Consider the following 17,083-nt stretch of genomic DNA (forward strand, 5'->3'; position numbering starts at 1 on the left):
CTGATGCTTTAGCTCCACCAAGGAGCACTGCACCACCAGGCAAAATACGCTGTCCCCACCTCTCTCCCTTCACAGGGTCTTGGAACCCATGTCCCTTGTCTAGCAGTACCGAAACCCACTGAGGGTCATGAGTATTTCGTCACATAGCACAACACAGCTCGGGCAGTCCTGGGATGGGGCAGGCGTGCCTATGCCAATATTGAGATATCTGCATTCAGACATCTTCCAAACTTCCATACTCACCAACCAAGATGTCAGGTACAGTCATCCTGAAGCTGGCTTACATATATAACATGAACACATAACATTTTATCACCTTTCAAACTGGAATGTTCACACTGCAAAACTTCGCCATCTGCTACACTAAGGAGGTGGTGTGAAGGACCAAACTTCCAGAGAGAGAAATTCCACCCTCGATATTCTCTGAACTCTATGATTTCTTTATGAAGAGCGACAGATGGATTTTTTGCAGTGAAAAACTCCCGTGGAAAAAGTTCTAAAACGCAAATCAGCCTTTAAAGAAACCCTCCATGTCCCAAACATGGTTTAGCAGGAGACCAAAAAATGAACCAAAGTTATATAAACTCTAAAGGAAGATCAAGGGGCAAATGGTTTCCTTATATTGACAAAGGGGACAGACCGCCACAGGTGGCCAGCAAAGTGTCATGTTCGATTATGAAATATTTCTTCCCCCAAAGACTGAACCTGGAAACAGGAGTTCTTATTTCGCTATAAAAGTTGTGTGCACATGGCAACGCATGCTTGTGATTCACTGGCTAGAGACTTGGACGGGACATAGAAGATCCTGTATTTACTTCCTGTTTTGTGTTTGTTTGCACGTAGCTAGGGCCATTGGTTCTTGATCCCTTTGGGATCGGGGTGGGGTGGATGGGGGTGGGTCTAACAAACACAACCAATACGAATTCCGGAATGAAACATTTTCTAACTTTAGCACGCCTGGCAAAAAGTGTGCCCCCACTGAAGCAATTTCCTGGTCCCACTTAAATTGGACACTAGACGCAAGGAAGAGGAAAAGGAAATTGCACCAGTGAGAGCGGTTTACAAGCATTTGTGGCAGCTGCTCATATTTCTGTCATGGATTTGTTATCACTGGTGCTCTAGGTGGGAAAAGAGGAGATGGACTCATTTCCAGGATCTTTGTAGCTTGTGTGATCAGGTACAGGAAATCTGGGAATTCTAAATCTTTTAGTTTGGAATAATATTAAAGAGCTGTGGATACACATCTCACCCACCTAAACACACGAGAAAAAATCCAAATGATATATGTAATCGATCACATCTCATGCATTATAAAACAGAAGATTGCAGTGTCATCTTTGAATTCCACTGTGTGCACTAAGTGTTAGGCGCTGCACTGGGAGTCAGGAGACAAGGGATTTTTTCCTCCTGGCTCTGTTACTTTTGTGTTGCCATAGCAGATCCCTGCCATGAACCATGACGCCTCTATTTCTTCGCTCCTGCCCCCCTTCTCCGTTAACTTAGATGTTGGGGTTTTCAAAACCGCAGTAAATGACTGGATCTCTTCTAGTTTCTATGGCATCCAATCCCTAGGAAGCTCTGGAAAAATGTCAAAGCTGACATGCAAGATGTTTGTGCAAAGGAACGGTTTCACAGGCACGAGCCTAAACTCACAGCGTCCGCTTTGGGTGCTATATTGTACCACACCTAGGTTTAGCCTGAAACCAAGGTGACAGAGCCAGTACGCGCCTGATACGCGCGTACAGCAAGAGCTGATTTAATAGGCCCGAGGCTCTCCAGCCGCTTGCGAGGAGAGCCCCGGGCCCCTTAAAGCATCGCTGGAGCCCTGCACCCGGAGCGTAGCGGCAGCAGGGCTCCTGCAGTGATTTAAAGGGCCCAGAGCTCCATGGAGGCTGGAGTCCTGGGCCCTTTAATTTGCCCCTGAGCCATGGGGCTCCAAGACACCTCTGCAACTGGTAGCTCTGGGGTGATTTAAAGGCCCCCAGGCTCCCAGGCACAGTCGGAGCCCCAGGGCATTTAAATACTGAAAGACCCCACCTCTTCCAGGTGAGGTCCCACCCCCTCTCAGGACTCCAGCGTACTGGTAAGTCCTTTAAGTTACATTCACCCCTCCCTGAAATCTTTTCTATCAGTGACACGACAAGTGGAAATCCACCATTTGGAGCTCAGTCTTAAGGGCTGAATTCACTTTTTCGCAGGATAGTTTCACAAACCTTATCAACCCAGCACTGCAGCACCTCAAACATGAATTTATCCTCCTAGCCATGAAACCCTGTGACGGGTCAAAGTATTGTTCTCTTCTTTTTGGCAGCAAGCGTCCAGACAACAGCAGTGAAAGGTGCTTCAGAGAGAGATTTCTTGTGAATAGGCAGACAGATGGACTTTTTCTAGTTCAGTAAAAATCCCTGTAAATAGTTCTAACACCAAATCAGCCTTCAGCTAAAAATCCCTTCTCCCCCCTACCCGCCTCCCCTCCCATAGCTTAGAGGAGACAAAAATGACCAAGTTCCATTAACCTAAAGGAAGAAAAAGGGGAAATATTTTCTCTGTTTATCAGACCCGCATGGAGGCAGCAAAGTATCATATTCGATTATGGAACATTTCTTCCCAAAGACTGAACCTGGGAACAATCCCAAGGAATTACTGACCACAGCACCGAAGGCCGGAATGTTCAAAGTAAGGGATTGCCCACAAAAAACTCCTGCTGATTTGAAAGGGCCGAGTACCCAGCGCTTCTCGGAGGTTTTGGAAATCGCAGCTCACATACATATTTCACCACTCAGGAGCGCTAGTGTTTATACTTTTATTGATTCTATGTTATTTCAGTTTCCTATCCACTGAATATTACCTTTTCCTTCACAATATTAGGCACCTTAACACACCAGTTTACCAGTATCTTTAAGCTCATAGTGACGTCCCCCTGATGTCAAAGTGGCTTTAGTGCTTTCCTGGATTGGGGACCAAATTGCATTAACATGCTCTAGTATCCTCCATGACTGTGTCCCTCTAAATTCTGAGGTCATTTATTTGTAAAGGCGGGTGAAGCTGAGGTTTAGTCACATGATTTAGTAACACCCACATGTAAATGAAGTAGGAAAACTGAGTGATAAAGGAGAGCAGGAGACCCTCACCAAAGAGCTGCTAGCAGAGGAAGGGTTACTGCTTTGCAGCCCACCGGGTTGTTGTGGAGAATGAAAATGATCTGTCTGGGGTGGGTCTTCTTTTTGGCAGCTTTCTCGGGTGAGTGGATGAACCTACAGGTGTCTGGTTAGGACAGCTGGGCTCGGTTTTAAGGCAAAGACGTAGCAGTGGATTCAGGATTCTGGAAATCAAAATCCTAACTCTGAAACAGATCACAGTGTGGATTTAAAGCCACCTAGTGGATTTGGATACCAATTTTCATTAAGCTTTATGGGAACTAGTGTCAAAATCCCTTGGACATGAGGATAACTGTATATCCCTACTTCACAGGAGGGAATTGCAAATTAATTAAGAAGATCAGAAACTGCCTGTGAGGAACGGGGCAAATAGATAAGGCAACAGAAGGATTTGGATACACCTGGGAAGAGGAAGAAAACAATGGAATTAATGGGTTTTTTTATTGTTGTTTATTGACAGGTGTCAGCTCCCAAATTCAGCTGACCCAGTCTGGTGCAGAAATCAAGAAGCCTGGAGAGTCTGTGAGAGTGACATGTAAAATATCCGGCTACACGTTTACTAGCTATTACATTAACTGGGTACGGCAGGCTCCTGGGAAAGGACTGGAGTGGATCGGATATATTGATCCCAGCGATGGTGAAACTGACTATGCCCACGCTTTCCAAGGGCGATTCACCATCACCAGGGACGACTCCATAAGCACGGCCTATCTGCAGCTGGGCAGCCTGAGAACAGAGGACTCAGCCACGTATTACTGTGCTACGGACAGAGGGACTCAAACCACAGCTACAGCAATTCAAAAACCCCCAGTAAAAGAACCCAGGTCTCCGGAGAACACTGGAGACTTTAGTCACCCCAGAGAGCGTTTGTCCATGTAAACAGATGGGTTAATTCCTCCCTAAACTTGTTAGGCTTCTAACTCACTTACACCTCATTGTCAGTGAATTTTCCTCCTGTCTCCTAAGTCGCTTCTCAAAATAAGAATTAGGCTCCTGGGACACCGTCACCTGTCACAGCAGCAAAACGCTCCTGGGTGAATGGCCTAAACACCAGGCTATGGGGTATTTTGAGGAGGGATCTTTCAATCTCTCCTGTTCATGCTGTTCCACCATGACTAAATTAGTACTCATTTTGTCTGAAAGGGAATGGGATGTGCTGGGGGTGTCTGTATCCCAAATGTCACCCTCCCCTTGACAATGGAAGATGTGGGCTCAAATCCCTGCTCCCACATCAGGCCGGGGCAAGGGAGGGAATTCAACTGGCTCTACCATGTCCCAGGCAAGTCCTCTAACCACTAGGCGAAAAGCTAAGGGAAGCACCAACAAATCCTTCTCTGGCACAAGGGGGTTTGGGCGCATTTTTGTATGTAAACAGCTGGGGCACCTGACTGCAGGAGCGCCCTGTGTATCCCAGCTGGAGTTAGGCATCTAACTCCCTTGAACAGGTGGGACTTACGACCCAACCCCTCCTCAGCATTTCCTAGGCGGTAGGTCAGGCAGCTCCCCACTCATTGTACTGGCTTCTGCAGATCCCCCTATCAAGCCCCTAACTCTGCTCTACACATGCATGTTACCTCTAGGGCAGCCCCCCCCTGCCCAGATGGGGAGTTGCAGGGGACTTCTCCTCTCACACACCAATGGTGGCCCCTTCTCAGCCACAAAGGCCAGTCCCAGCCAATGTCTTCTCCAGGGTCTCCCACCGGGCCTCAGCCTATCACACAACAGGTCAGCCCCCTCCCAGGGGCATCTCTGAACCAAAGGTCCTGTCCCTCTCCTGGGCTTCACTACCATCCCTCCCCTTTGTGAGATACAGGGCCCCTGGGCTTCTCCCACTGAGAGTCCAAGTGTCACTTAAACCAGCCTTCCACCCTTCATGGGCTTGTGGCTCACGTCCTGGTCCTCACAAACCCTTCCCTCAGGACAGCCCCAGCACAGGAGTTCACCCCACTCCCATAGCTCTGCTTTCTAGCCACAGCCTGTCCCAAACTACCCAGACTTTCCTCCAGCAACTCTGCCTGGATCCATTCAGTCAGCGAGAGGGCGCATGCGGTGAAACCTGTTTTGGGTATGGATTGCCAGAGGGGTTCGCAAGCAGAGCGGTGCTTTCACAATGTGGTTAGAGCTGCAGTGCAGTGGGTGTTTTGTCAAAGGAATGGTCAGACCATTAGTGCCAGTTCCACACTGTCTGCAATATGAGTTTCTAACCCAGAAACATTTAGGGGGGGAGGCACCGAGCAAAAATCAGGTCCTGGTTATTACACCTAGAACACTTGATCCAAATAGTTCTGCTGGTGCGCGTTCTCAGTCAGTGTCTGCTAAGGGCGCTATGGAAACGTGTTAAAGTCCAGAAGCCGTTGTTGGTGGCCACATGGTCATGTCCGTGTGGCTACGTGATCTGAACCTCTGAGGACTGATCGTTCTTCGCTCTGCTGGAGCTCCGTTCCCGTGCCCGCGCTGGATTTGTTTGGGGAAGTGTCTGCCTCGCGCGGCGCAGGGGGAAGGGCGGTTCTGGCGCCGGTTTTTGCTTATGGCAGGATGGATTCCCGCACTGTGCTCTCGACAGTAATAGCGGGCGGTGTCCTCGGCTTAGGCGGTCGTTGCCGATCAGCGGTTGTTGGGGTTGTCCTGGAGATGGTGAAGCGTCCTTGAATGGGCTGTGCGTGTGATGTAGTTGAAGTGAGTTTATTTCCCGATCTCACTCCAGCCCCTTCCGGGAGCCTGCGGACCCAGCTATGTAGTAGCTGTGAGCTGAGCCGGAGGCTTTGGAGGAGAGGCGGAGAGACCGCCAGGTTTCGAATTCATCTTCGGATCCACGCAGCGTCTGGGACGGACACGTGGGAATGAAATGAATTTCGGGGACATGAGTATCTAGGGCAGCAGATAACAACCTCCCGACTGACGCATACAACACCGGGAGGGAGAAATACTCAACGCTGTGCAATGAGAACCGAGGTAAACCAAAGCTCATTGGCGTGTTTGGAGAGGGGAGTTCTCAGGGCGTTGTCTGGTGACTGCAGAGGACAGGGGCTGCGGATTGTCTGCGGTGCAGCCGTGAGTAGGGAGTAGATTAAAGAGAATCTCACGCTATTTGCAATTCGCTCGCTTATAGACACATTCTTATTTCCTAGAGGAACTCATGTTATTTGTGTTAGCTGAGAATGGGATGTCTACACTACGAAAATTAGGTCGCATTTAATTCAATTAGATTTAAGCTGCAGATGTTTACATATCGATTTTCATCCACTAGGTGCGCTTGTGATCGAGGAGCTATCCTCACTGCCAGGGTTGCTCGACTTCAAGATGAGGCTTAGGGCAGCTATTCCAGTCTTGCAGCAGCTGGAATGCTGGCTGGTCATTGCTCATGAAGGGCTATGGCTGCATGTCATCACCTCCATGTCTGTGGCTCGAACAGAGCGGCTGTTCAGCCAGTTGTCGTGGGAGGCTTGTCTAAGCTCCTTTACTTTCACGCAGCATTGCTGTGTGTCCTGTTGCAGCCTTATCCACTGGCCTGTGTGATTTTGCATAGATCTCAGTGGTTCTTTTGCTGTCAGAGCTCTTGCTTGTACAAACTCGTCTCCACACAGCAATCAGTCAGTGTCTACTCTCCATCAACTCTAAACTCTAATTTAGCCTCTTAGTTGATCTTAAACATTAACTCAATACTCTAAATCTAGAGCAAATCGTTAATTTCTGCATTATTTGATGGTGGGACTTTCACAGAAGGCTCAGGGGAGTATGGGGCCCTGTCTTATTCAGTGGGAGCCACCATTAATGAAACACTTCTGTAAAACATGCTTCTTTATTTGGTACATAGTTCTGGCATTATTCAGTCATTTGTGATTTTGAATAGAACAATCAGAAAATCCTGGGAACCCAATGGCTATGCCGTCTTATTTCTCGTTATTGTCCATCTAGGTTCATTTCAATAGTTTTGTTTATGGAAGGTCATGGAAGACAGTATGAGAAAGGCCTTACTGGAGCAAGATATACCAGAAGTACTGTTGTGGCTTGTTACACGTTCAATAAAGCTCTTCTCGGTTTGGATTACATGTGAGACATGCTATGAAATAACCTTTTAGCAAAGTTGGACTTTCGCTGTGCGGGTAGCATGGTCTACAGGTTAGTATTTTCACACACAACACATGTGTAGAAACTGCAAATCTAGGATGTGCTACCGTGCACTGCAATGTGATGAACTGATTCCTCTGTAGGAATAGCTACATCCATGATCTTGGTTTTAGCAAGTTGGACCTCTCGCTGCTGCTAGGTAGTGAATTCTTTTACCATATAGCAGTTCCTGCGAGCTGCGAAGGGCCTGGACCTGTTAGCCTTGTGGGTGAACAGTGGAGATCTATTCATGGTGCACTCACTCTGGACTCTTACAAGTTGCTTCTGGTGATCCCAGACGCTTTGGGCAGGGGTCAGGGTCTGGCAGCACAGTGACATAGTAACCATACTGACGCAATGGTGACATAACTCGAGTTAACCAACACTTAAACTGTAGCTTGGCTCAGGTTATGGAAATGTTTTGGGAGCGTGGAGGGCAGACTACGATTCAGTCAGGTGTTTCGGCTCACGGCACGGAACTGGCCTACTTGCAGCCCTTATGGGCTCAGAACAAAGCGGCACAAAACGATCTCATTTATTTATTAAATGTCTTGACTCGAGAGTGGCATAACTAGATTTTAGACTTCTTGTGGTTGCAAGGTATTTGGGGTTGCAGATGTGTGTTCATTGCGATTTGAAAGAAAAATATGAGAGGTTCACAAGAATTAGATCAGTCCCTCAGGATAAGTACATTGGCTATTACCAAGATAATCAGAGTTGCAGACCATGCTCTTGCTGTTCCTAACGTCCTTTGATGCCAGAATGCTGGGAGTGGACAATGGGATGGTTCAGTGAGTCATGCCTGGTCCTGATTAATTCTTAGAAGCACCTGCATTGGCCACTGTAACAAGACAGGAGATAGATTGTGGATATTGGTCTTGACGGGCAATATTCACATTATGGATGACTCAAAACAAGGTTTTGAACTTAGGCAGACATTAGTCAGAGTGGAAGTCCAGATGATCATACAGAATAACATCTGCTCTAAAAAGGAGAAGAAAAAACTAGAATCGAATCCGGGATGCCAGCAAAGATGAGGCAGTTGGGAAAGTGCTCGGAGATCTATTGCAGCAGATACAGTGATTGGGGGATTCTTGGTTCTGAGGGGGCTCTGTGTAAAAGTTTTCACTGATTAAGTCTGCAGGGATTATCTACACTGGCAAGTGCAAGCGCTGTAACCTTGCTGGCTCAGGGGTGTGAAAAGATCCCCTATTTTCAGCGCAGCAAGTTTGGAGCAGTTTTTAAAGTGCTCAGTGTGGCGGCTCGGCTCCAGGTGCTCAGAGCTAATCCCCAGTCAATTTCCATCTTTCTGTCAGACGCCCTGGGAACCCCCTGCCCGATTCACCCCCTGCACGCAGCTCAATTCGTGTGAACATCGAACAAGTCCCTTTGATCGAATATAAAAGCTCTGCCCCCATCCCGCGAGCTATTTGGCAGGCAGTGGTGTCGCCAGTGCAATGGGGTACTGTTGCCCGCCTGATCACCGGCTGTGCTGGGTTTTCCTCTGCAACGCCTGTGCCAGCGCTCCTCTCCTTGCTTACTCCGTCTCTGCCACCCATTCCTGAATTTACCTGTAGCCTCATTCTCCCTCGTGCTGCTGCCAGCTGCTTGGCCCCCCGACCAGTCAATTCTTCCTTCCCTGCTCAGACTCTGCCCCTCTCCGATCGCCCTGTGCCACTTTAAGCCCTATAAAAGCAGTCAGCAGAATCGCTTATGGGTCTAATAGGGAGGGGAAGGGCAGTGTTAAAGCAGATGAACTGAGCATGTGTAAGTAGCAACATTCTTCGAAGCAGTTCCTTCATCCACTGGCCGCCCAAGGTGACAGGAAGCTGCTCCCAATGCAAACCGCACCAACAGGGTCCCCCTCGCGAGGATGTGCTGCTGCTGCAGGGCGCAGGTCTAGCTTTTGCCACCCAATGAATGTAAAAGAAAGATGGCGCAAATGCCCCTGAAAGCCACCGCAAAGCAATGCTTGTTTGCTGTGCCTGAGCCGGCTGGACAAACGTTTACTACAGTTTTCCGCACACCCAGCTTCTCCAAGGCCTGGGATGTTCTGGTCCATTCTACCGCTTAATTTGACTGTGTCCGGGAACAGAGCTATTTGAAAAGTGATTTAGGCCATTAAGGTTCTAAATCCAATAGTTTATGACACTAGTCCAATTGAGGATAATTATCAGAGTCTGTTCACAGAGGTAACATTCCCGCGGGGTGCTGAGGATGCAGTGTTAACAGGACACTCTGGGTTCTCTCACTGAGGGTTTTTGATTGTCGCTAGCTGCGGTTTGTGTCACTGTGTGTATATAGCATGCAGTAATACTGGCGTGTCTCGTCTCAGGCTGCCCCTGCTAGATAGGCCGTGCTTATGGAGGTGTCCTGGTGATGGTGAATCGCCCTGGAAGCCTGGGCATAGCCAGTGCACACATTACTGGATTAATAGATCGCGACCACTCCAGTCGTCTTTTCCAGGAGCCTGCGACCCAGTTAATTGTTGTAGCTGGTAAAGGTGTAACGCAAGGTTTTACATGCACTTCAGCAGACGTCAGGCTTCTTGATTTCTGCTCAGACTGGGTAGCTGGATTGGGAGCTGACACCTGAACATGAGTACCAATAAGAAGAAAAATATGATTAATTTCTCTTTTTTTCCCTTCTTCTCCGATTTATCTTTCTATTGCTCCCTCACCATAGAATTCTCTGAGGTTCCTTGTGTATTATGAATTTATCCCACTAACACCTAACGCATAGGGTTGTGCATATTATCCACATTTATGATGGGAAACTGAGTCACACAGAGATTCAGCTGGGATTTTCCAATGCCTGAGAGATTTGACACTAGCTCCCAGTAAACAACAGAAAATTTAGGTATCCAGATCCTTAGGAAATTTCATATTTACATGACTGGTTTCAAGTCAGCATGTGAAAGAAAGGATTCAAACACAGAAGACTGGAACACAGTAATTCTATCTTAGCCATAAACATACGACGCTCACCTGCTGTCGGCTAGCTGCTGTACGTTTATGCCACTTACTGAGAAGGTGCAAAGGATAAGGGATCGCAGACATGTATTTTAATTTTTTCCAACAACTGTGTAGGCAACATACAGCACTTCTGGCTTCTAGGCAGATTTCCAGTGAGGGTCATCTTCTCCTTTATCAGAAGTTATTCTGCTTCTTTGCATGTCGTATTTGCAAGATATTTGATAAACCTCAGCTGCACCGGACGTTGGCAATAAATGACCTGCCAGAGCCCAGAGAGACAGACTGATGGGACCTTTGGCAATGGAATTCATGCCCCAGTTCAGGAAAGCAGGACACACTGTTACAATGGGATTTCGGTGTGAGTTGAGATAAAAGGGAGCTTAACTGTGAAGATGCTGAGATTGGGTTACTGAATGAAATACCCAGGGTATGAAAAAATATGCACTAACGCGAAGTCTAATGAGAACTGTAGCTTGTGGTTAAATGTGCAGGTGAGCTGTGATTTCAGAACCCCCTAGGAGTGCTGGGCTCTCCTTAACGAATCTTTTTCACGGTTTCAGTTGTTGACCAATCTGACTTTGAAAATCCCGGCTTTACGTACGGCTAGAGGAGAAAGTCTCAGGAGTGTTTCTGGGTCAGTGTTATTGAAACATTTGTTGCCATGACCTTGCTTTGGTTTATTTAATGCTGGAGAGTGTTTTGTGTCTTGTCAACCAGAAAATAGCCATTCGTTTTTTTTCTTTTGAAGGCTGATTTAGATTTTTGATATGCGACCCTGGAGATTTATATTAAACCTGGAGATTCTCTCTGTAAGTCAATTTTTGTCTTCCTCCACTTCTGGTTTTGTGTATCGTCACCTCTGTGATCTGGCAGGCTAGGATTCAGTAGCCATCCTTGTCAGTCAGCAGCAGAGGAGATGGTTTTGTCTGTCTGCCAGTGACTGGGAGGGCAGGGATGACTGTTAGGTGATGAGTAGGTACCTGAGCTGGGACTGAGCCAGGCAGGTGGAGGGGAGTCACACTTTGGGGAAGCTGGTACAAAGGAAGGGACTGCTGAGAGGGTTATCTTCAGTCTTCGGTTTGGGCTGGTGGGTGAATGCAAGGGAATCACGCTGGGGTCTCAGCTTCTTGAACCCAGAAGGAACTTGATTGAGGGGTCTGGTTGTGGCTAGCTCTGCTGTAGCTGCGTTGTTGTTCCATAAACCTTCTGTTTTATGGCTGGCTGAGAAGTCACTGTGAGTCCAGGAAGAGGGCGTGCAGGGTACTGACTCCCCCAGTACTCGCGTACAGGGATCGGACGAGATGTTCATTTCTCAGTTTTTAGAACGAGTGACTGCACAGGAAGCTCTGTCAGTTTACTCTGTGTTGTACCAGACATTTGCTCTGGTCTGTCTGAATTAAAGACAATGAAAGCAATTACAAGCACGCCCGCATGAGAACTTGGCCTTGGCAGCTGCGCCATGTAGTTATTCAAAGCCAATTAAGGGAGCGGAAACTCAATTGTGCATTTAACTCCTAGTGGAGCATGAATCTCATTCTTACATTAGCCATGGAAACTCTCTGTGTGCTGGGCTCCTGGGAGTTTGTCGGGTGGTGGGTGGATTTCCTTCTTCTTTTTTGTCCTAGTCAGTTAATACAGCATTGTGTTTCATCTCTTTGAACAGGCGATTTTGGATTGCGATGCTCTGGAATGGTGATGATCCCTTGTGTGCAGTCTGCGTCGTCTAGATTTCAGCTTGTTATCCTATCCTTAATGTCAGGATACCATGCAGCCGTTTCCACCAGACCTGAGGTACTCAGATTTCATCCAGTAGCTGCTGATTTGAACCAGAGTCTTTGCAGGAGTCTCCTGGTTTTTTTGAGTCCTTCACCAGCCTAATCGCTTAGACATCTGCACAACACAACATGCAAGTAAAGTACTCGAGAATCTTACAATTAAATTACATTGTAACGTCTGTTTTGAGAATATTTTGTCGTGGATATGATGAACACCCCCGAGGGAGCAGTGAGGAAAGAGAAGAATCAGAGTGAAAGTTGCTCCTGCTAATGGTGCTGAATGAAGAGAAATAGATTCAGGGCTGTCAGAACGGGGAGGTAGTGGAAAGTGTGGGGGAGCGCAGGCTTCAAACCAGAGACTGGATTTGCATGATTTTGTTTTCAAGCAGCAAGAGGGGACTAGATGGGCTTGTGATTAAGCCCTAAGCCAGGGTGGCGCGCTCCAAACTTACAGCGAAATCATGAGCATCTCTGTTGAATTCCACCTGCCAGAAAGTGCGATAAGATTGAGCTGGAATACTTTTGAATTGGGCATGCAGGGGACACACACGCCCAGACAGGACTGCAACATAAAGCTTTTAAAATCAGGTTAGATGTTTGGTGTTGAAAGTTCATGTGAGATTTGACTTTCCAATAGCACCTGGTGCCCTAAATTTTTGTCTATTGGGTTGTAGCGGGGAAGTCATCCTGCCCTGGCCCTGAAGGGGTTAAAGCAGCCTTGGCAAGGGCTGGGGCTGAGAGTAAAGTCGGCTGGATTGGGGAAGCAGCCACACAGGCCCTGTAAAAGGGCTGTGAACCAGCAGCTGAGCCAGTCTCTCTCTAGCTCTTGAGAGAGAAGGACTCGGCTGCTGAGAGATGGGTAGTGAGCTGGCAGCAGGCTGGAGAGCTCCAGCGTGGTGGATCTCCAGGCTGCAGGCTGGCAAAGCAAAACAGGTAGTGGGGTTGCAAAGGTGCAGCCAGGTTAGCAGAGGCAGCAGGTCAACCCCCCGGCTGATGATGAGTGGCCCGACAGACTGCTGTCTGCCCCAGTGACGTGGGGGGCTAGATGAGATGGGTAGCACTGAGGCAGGTTGGGATAGAGAATAGGGGGTTCCCTGGGAGGGGAGACCATGATTGTGCGGGTACTGCTGGGGGCAGAACCTGAGGTCAAAGGGCACCGGGTCTGAGGGAGGGATGCGGAGCCAGTGGCAGGTGAGACACCGGCCAGGAGGAGGCGCTCTGTGTGCTGGAGGCTAATTCCCAAGATGACCAGCGGAGTGTGCAGTCGTGAGTCCTCACGTTGCTACAGGCAATCACCTGAAAATCCCTGGAAGAGCCCATCTGCTCTGTAGGTGCTAGACCCACCAAGGGCAGTTAGGCTGAGGCTGGAGTTCCTACCTGTACGACCCTGAAGCCAGGGCAATCCCACCCTGAGTTGGCACCTCCGGCCCCGATGAGACACATGGGCAGATGTCACGGGCTGAGGGGCCTTTGGAGGCAAGCTGGGCTCTGCCTGGCCATGACTTGGCAGCTATTCCTTACGCTGCACTGGTGAGCTGGGAACATAGGAGCTCGTTAGTGACCCCAGCTGGCTGTAATGGGGTTCATTGACGCCAATTCCTGAGCAGCTGTGGTGGGAGGGAGGGTGAGCATTGCTCCAGTGAGCTGGGAGCTCAGGCAGTGGGGGAGGGCCTAGAGGGAGGGGGATCAGGCAGAGTTGCTGGAGGAAAGTCCTGGGTAGTTTGGGACAGGCTCGTGGCTAGAAAGCAGAGCTATGGGGTGGGTGAACTCTGTGCTGGGCTGTCCTGATGGGAAGGGTTTGTGAGGACCAGGACATGAGCAAAGCCCTGAAGGGTGGAAGGCTGGTTTAAGTGACACTTGGACCTCTCATGGGAGAAGCCCAGGGGCCCTGTACCTCACAAGGGGAGGATGGAGTGAAGCCCAGGAGAGGGAAGGACATTTGTTCAGAGACGCCCTGGGAGGGGGCTGACTGTTGTGTGATGGCTGAGGCCGGTGGGAGACCCTGGAGAAGACACTGTGCTGGACTGGCCTTTGTGGCTGAGAAAGGGGCCACATGGGTGTGTGAGAGGAGAAGTCCCTGCAATCCCCATCTGGCCCGCTGCCCTAGAGGTAACATGCATGTGTAGAGAGAGTTAAGGGGTCTGAAGGGATCTCAGAAGCCAGACAATAGTGGGGAGCTTGCCTGCCTACCGCCTAGGAAATGCTGAGGAGGGGTTGGGTCCTAAGTCCACCTGTTCAGGGTTAGTGCCTAACTCAGCTGGGATACACAGGCGCTCCTGCAGTCAGGTGCCAGCTGTTTCATACAAAAATGCGCCAAACCCCTTGTGCCAGAGAAGGATTGTTGGTGCTTCCCTTAGCTTTTAGCCTAGTGTTAGACACTTGCTGGACATGGTAGAGCCAGTGAATTCCTCCCTTACCCCGGCCTGATGTGGGAGCAGGATTTGAGCCACACTTCCTTGTCAAGGGAGGGTGACATTTTGGGTACAGACCCCGCAGCATCCCATCTCCCTTTCAGACAAAATGAGTATTAATTTAGTCATGGTGGAACAGCATGAACAGGAGAGATGTGAAAGATCCTCCTCAAAATACCCCATAGCTGGTGTTTAGGCCATTCACCAGGAGGTTTGCGTGCTGTGACAAGGTGCGGTGTCAAGAGCCTAATTCTATTTGAGAAGCGACTTAGGAGACAGAGGAAAATTACTGACAATGAGGGTAAGTGGTTAGAAGGCTAAGATTAGGGAGGTTAACCCATCTGTTTACTGGAAACGCTCTCTGGGGTGACTAAAGTCTCCAGTGTTCTCGCGGAGACCTGGTTCTTCCTGGGGGTTTTTGATGCCTGGTAGCTGTGTGTTTGAGTCCTCTGTCGTAGCACAGTAATACGTGGATGTCCTCTGTCTCAGGTGCCCAGCTGCAGAGATAGGCCGTGCTTATGGAGTGTCCCTGGTTGAGGTGAATCGCCTGAAGCTGGGCATAGTCGTTTCACCATCTGGATCATATATATCCGATCACTCCAGTCCTTCCCAGGAGCATCCGTACCCAGTTAATGTAGTAGCTTGTAACGTGTAGCGGATATTTTTACATGTCACTCTCACAGTCTCCAGGCTTCTTGATTTCTGCACCGACTGGGTCCGCTGGATTTGGGAGCTGACCCTGTCAATCAAACAACATAAAAAAACCCAGTTAATTCCATTGTTTTCTTCCTCTTCCCAGGTGTATCCAAATCCTTCTGTTGCCTTCTCACAGCAGTTTCTGATCTTCTAATTAATTTGTAATTCCCTCCTGTGAGTAGGGAATTACAGTTATCCTTGTCAAGGATTTTGCACCTAGTTCCATTAAAGCTTAATGAAAATTGGTATCCAAATCCCTAGTGGGCTTTAAATTTCCACACTGTGATCTGTTTCAGAGTTAGGATTTTGAATCCAGAGTCCCTGAATCCACTGCTACGTCTTTGCCTTAAAACCGTCTTTCTGCCATGCCCACTGTCCTAACCAGACACTGTAGGTTCATCCACTCACCGAGAAAGCTGCCAAGAGACGAACCACCCGCAGACGCTCATTTTCATTCTCCACAACAACTGGTGGGCTGCAAGCAGTACCCTTCCTCTGCTGGCAGCTCTTCAGTGGGGTCCCTGTTCTTTTATCACTCAGTTTCCTACTTCATTTACATGTGGGCGTTGCTAATATATGTGAACAACCTCAGCTTACACGCTTACAAATAAATGACCTCAGAGTTTTAGAGAGACCCAGTCATGAAGGACGCAGAGCAAATGAATGAAATTTGGCACCAATCCAGGAAAACACTAATCTACCTCGAGCTAGTGGTACTTAATACGGGCTGAAAGATATTGGTAATCCATATTAAGATGCCTATACTGGGCTATCAAAATGTAACACTCAGGATATGAAACTGAATAACAGGAATTCAATGATCGTGAACACGAGCAGCCTCACTTGGAATACTTGGACGATGTATGTGATTTTCAGACCCTCCAAGGAGCGTGGGTACTCATTCTCACTGACTATGGAGGGTTGGCTGGGCAACACGCTCGCTTTGGTCTCAGACCTACTGGTGGATTTTCAATGTTCCTGGAGAGTTTTTCCCGGATTGCAGTCTCTTGGGAGAAAATTCCGTATCAAAACATGGGCAATCTGCTGCCCTCATGTGGGTCTGATAAGAAGAATTTTTCCCCTTTTCTTCCTTTTAGGTTAAGTAACTTTTTTCCTTTTTGTCTCCTGTAACCATGGGGCAGGAGGGCGGGGTGGGGGGGTGGGGACGGCATTTTTATTTGATGGATGTTTAGTTTTAGAACTGTGTCAGGGATTTTCATTGATCTGCGAAAAGTCGCATTTGTCTGTTCACAGAACTTCTCTCAGAAGCCCTGTCGTACTGTTTATCTGGAAGGCGTGGTGCACTAAGGAAGGATGGGTGCAAAGTCAATGAGAAGGTTTGGGATAAGAACAGCAGTGAGGCAGGTGTGGTTATGTTAAGATCGTGTTTTCCACAAACAGGAGGCGAGACTAGTACTTGTAATATCTGACCCGGCCCTAAATGATATGAATTAGAGTCTCTTCAATGGATTGAGTATGTAAGCAATGTCTGTGTGCGTCCTATGAATTACGCAACCAAACAAATCATACTGTTTTCAGTGTTGCAAGAATGTCCGCTAGGTCTTTTTAGGCCAGTTAGGCTAAGATTTTCAAAGCCACAAAGTCAGCTGGAATCAAATTGTTGTACATCTAACTCCTGTAGCCGCTCGGGAAAATCTGTTTCTTAATTGTGAGCTAAGTGACATCCTCCTCTCTGTGCGCCCAGCGGCTTTGCTTGGCTGCAGCCTTTTCCGGGAGCTGAAACACCAGTCATCCAGGAGCTGCGGAAGTGAACCAGAGGCTTTGCAGGAGAGCTTTAGGGTCTCTCCTGTTTTTTGAGTCGTCACCAGACTCCCCAGGCTCACAATCAACAGACACCTGTACATCAACCACAGTAATGTACCCGTGCATGTACAGTTATAGACTGTACACTGTTTATTGACATAATCTAGGAACAGGGAACACCTCTGGAGGCAGCGAGC

The sequence above is a fragment of the Chelonoidis abingdonii genome, chromosome 14 (genome assembly GCF_003597395.2).
Source record: "Chelonoidis abingdonii isolate Lonesome George chromosome 14, CheloAbing_2.0, whole genome shotgun sequence".
NCBI lineage: Eukaryota > Metazoa > Chordata > Testudines > Testudinidae > Chelonoidis > Chelonoidis abingdonii.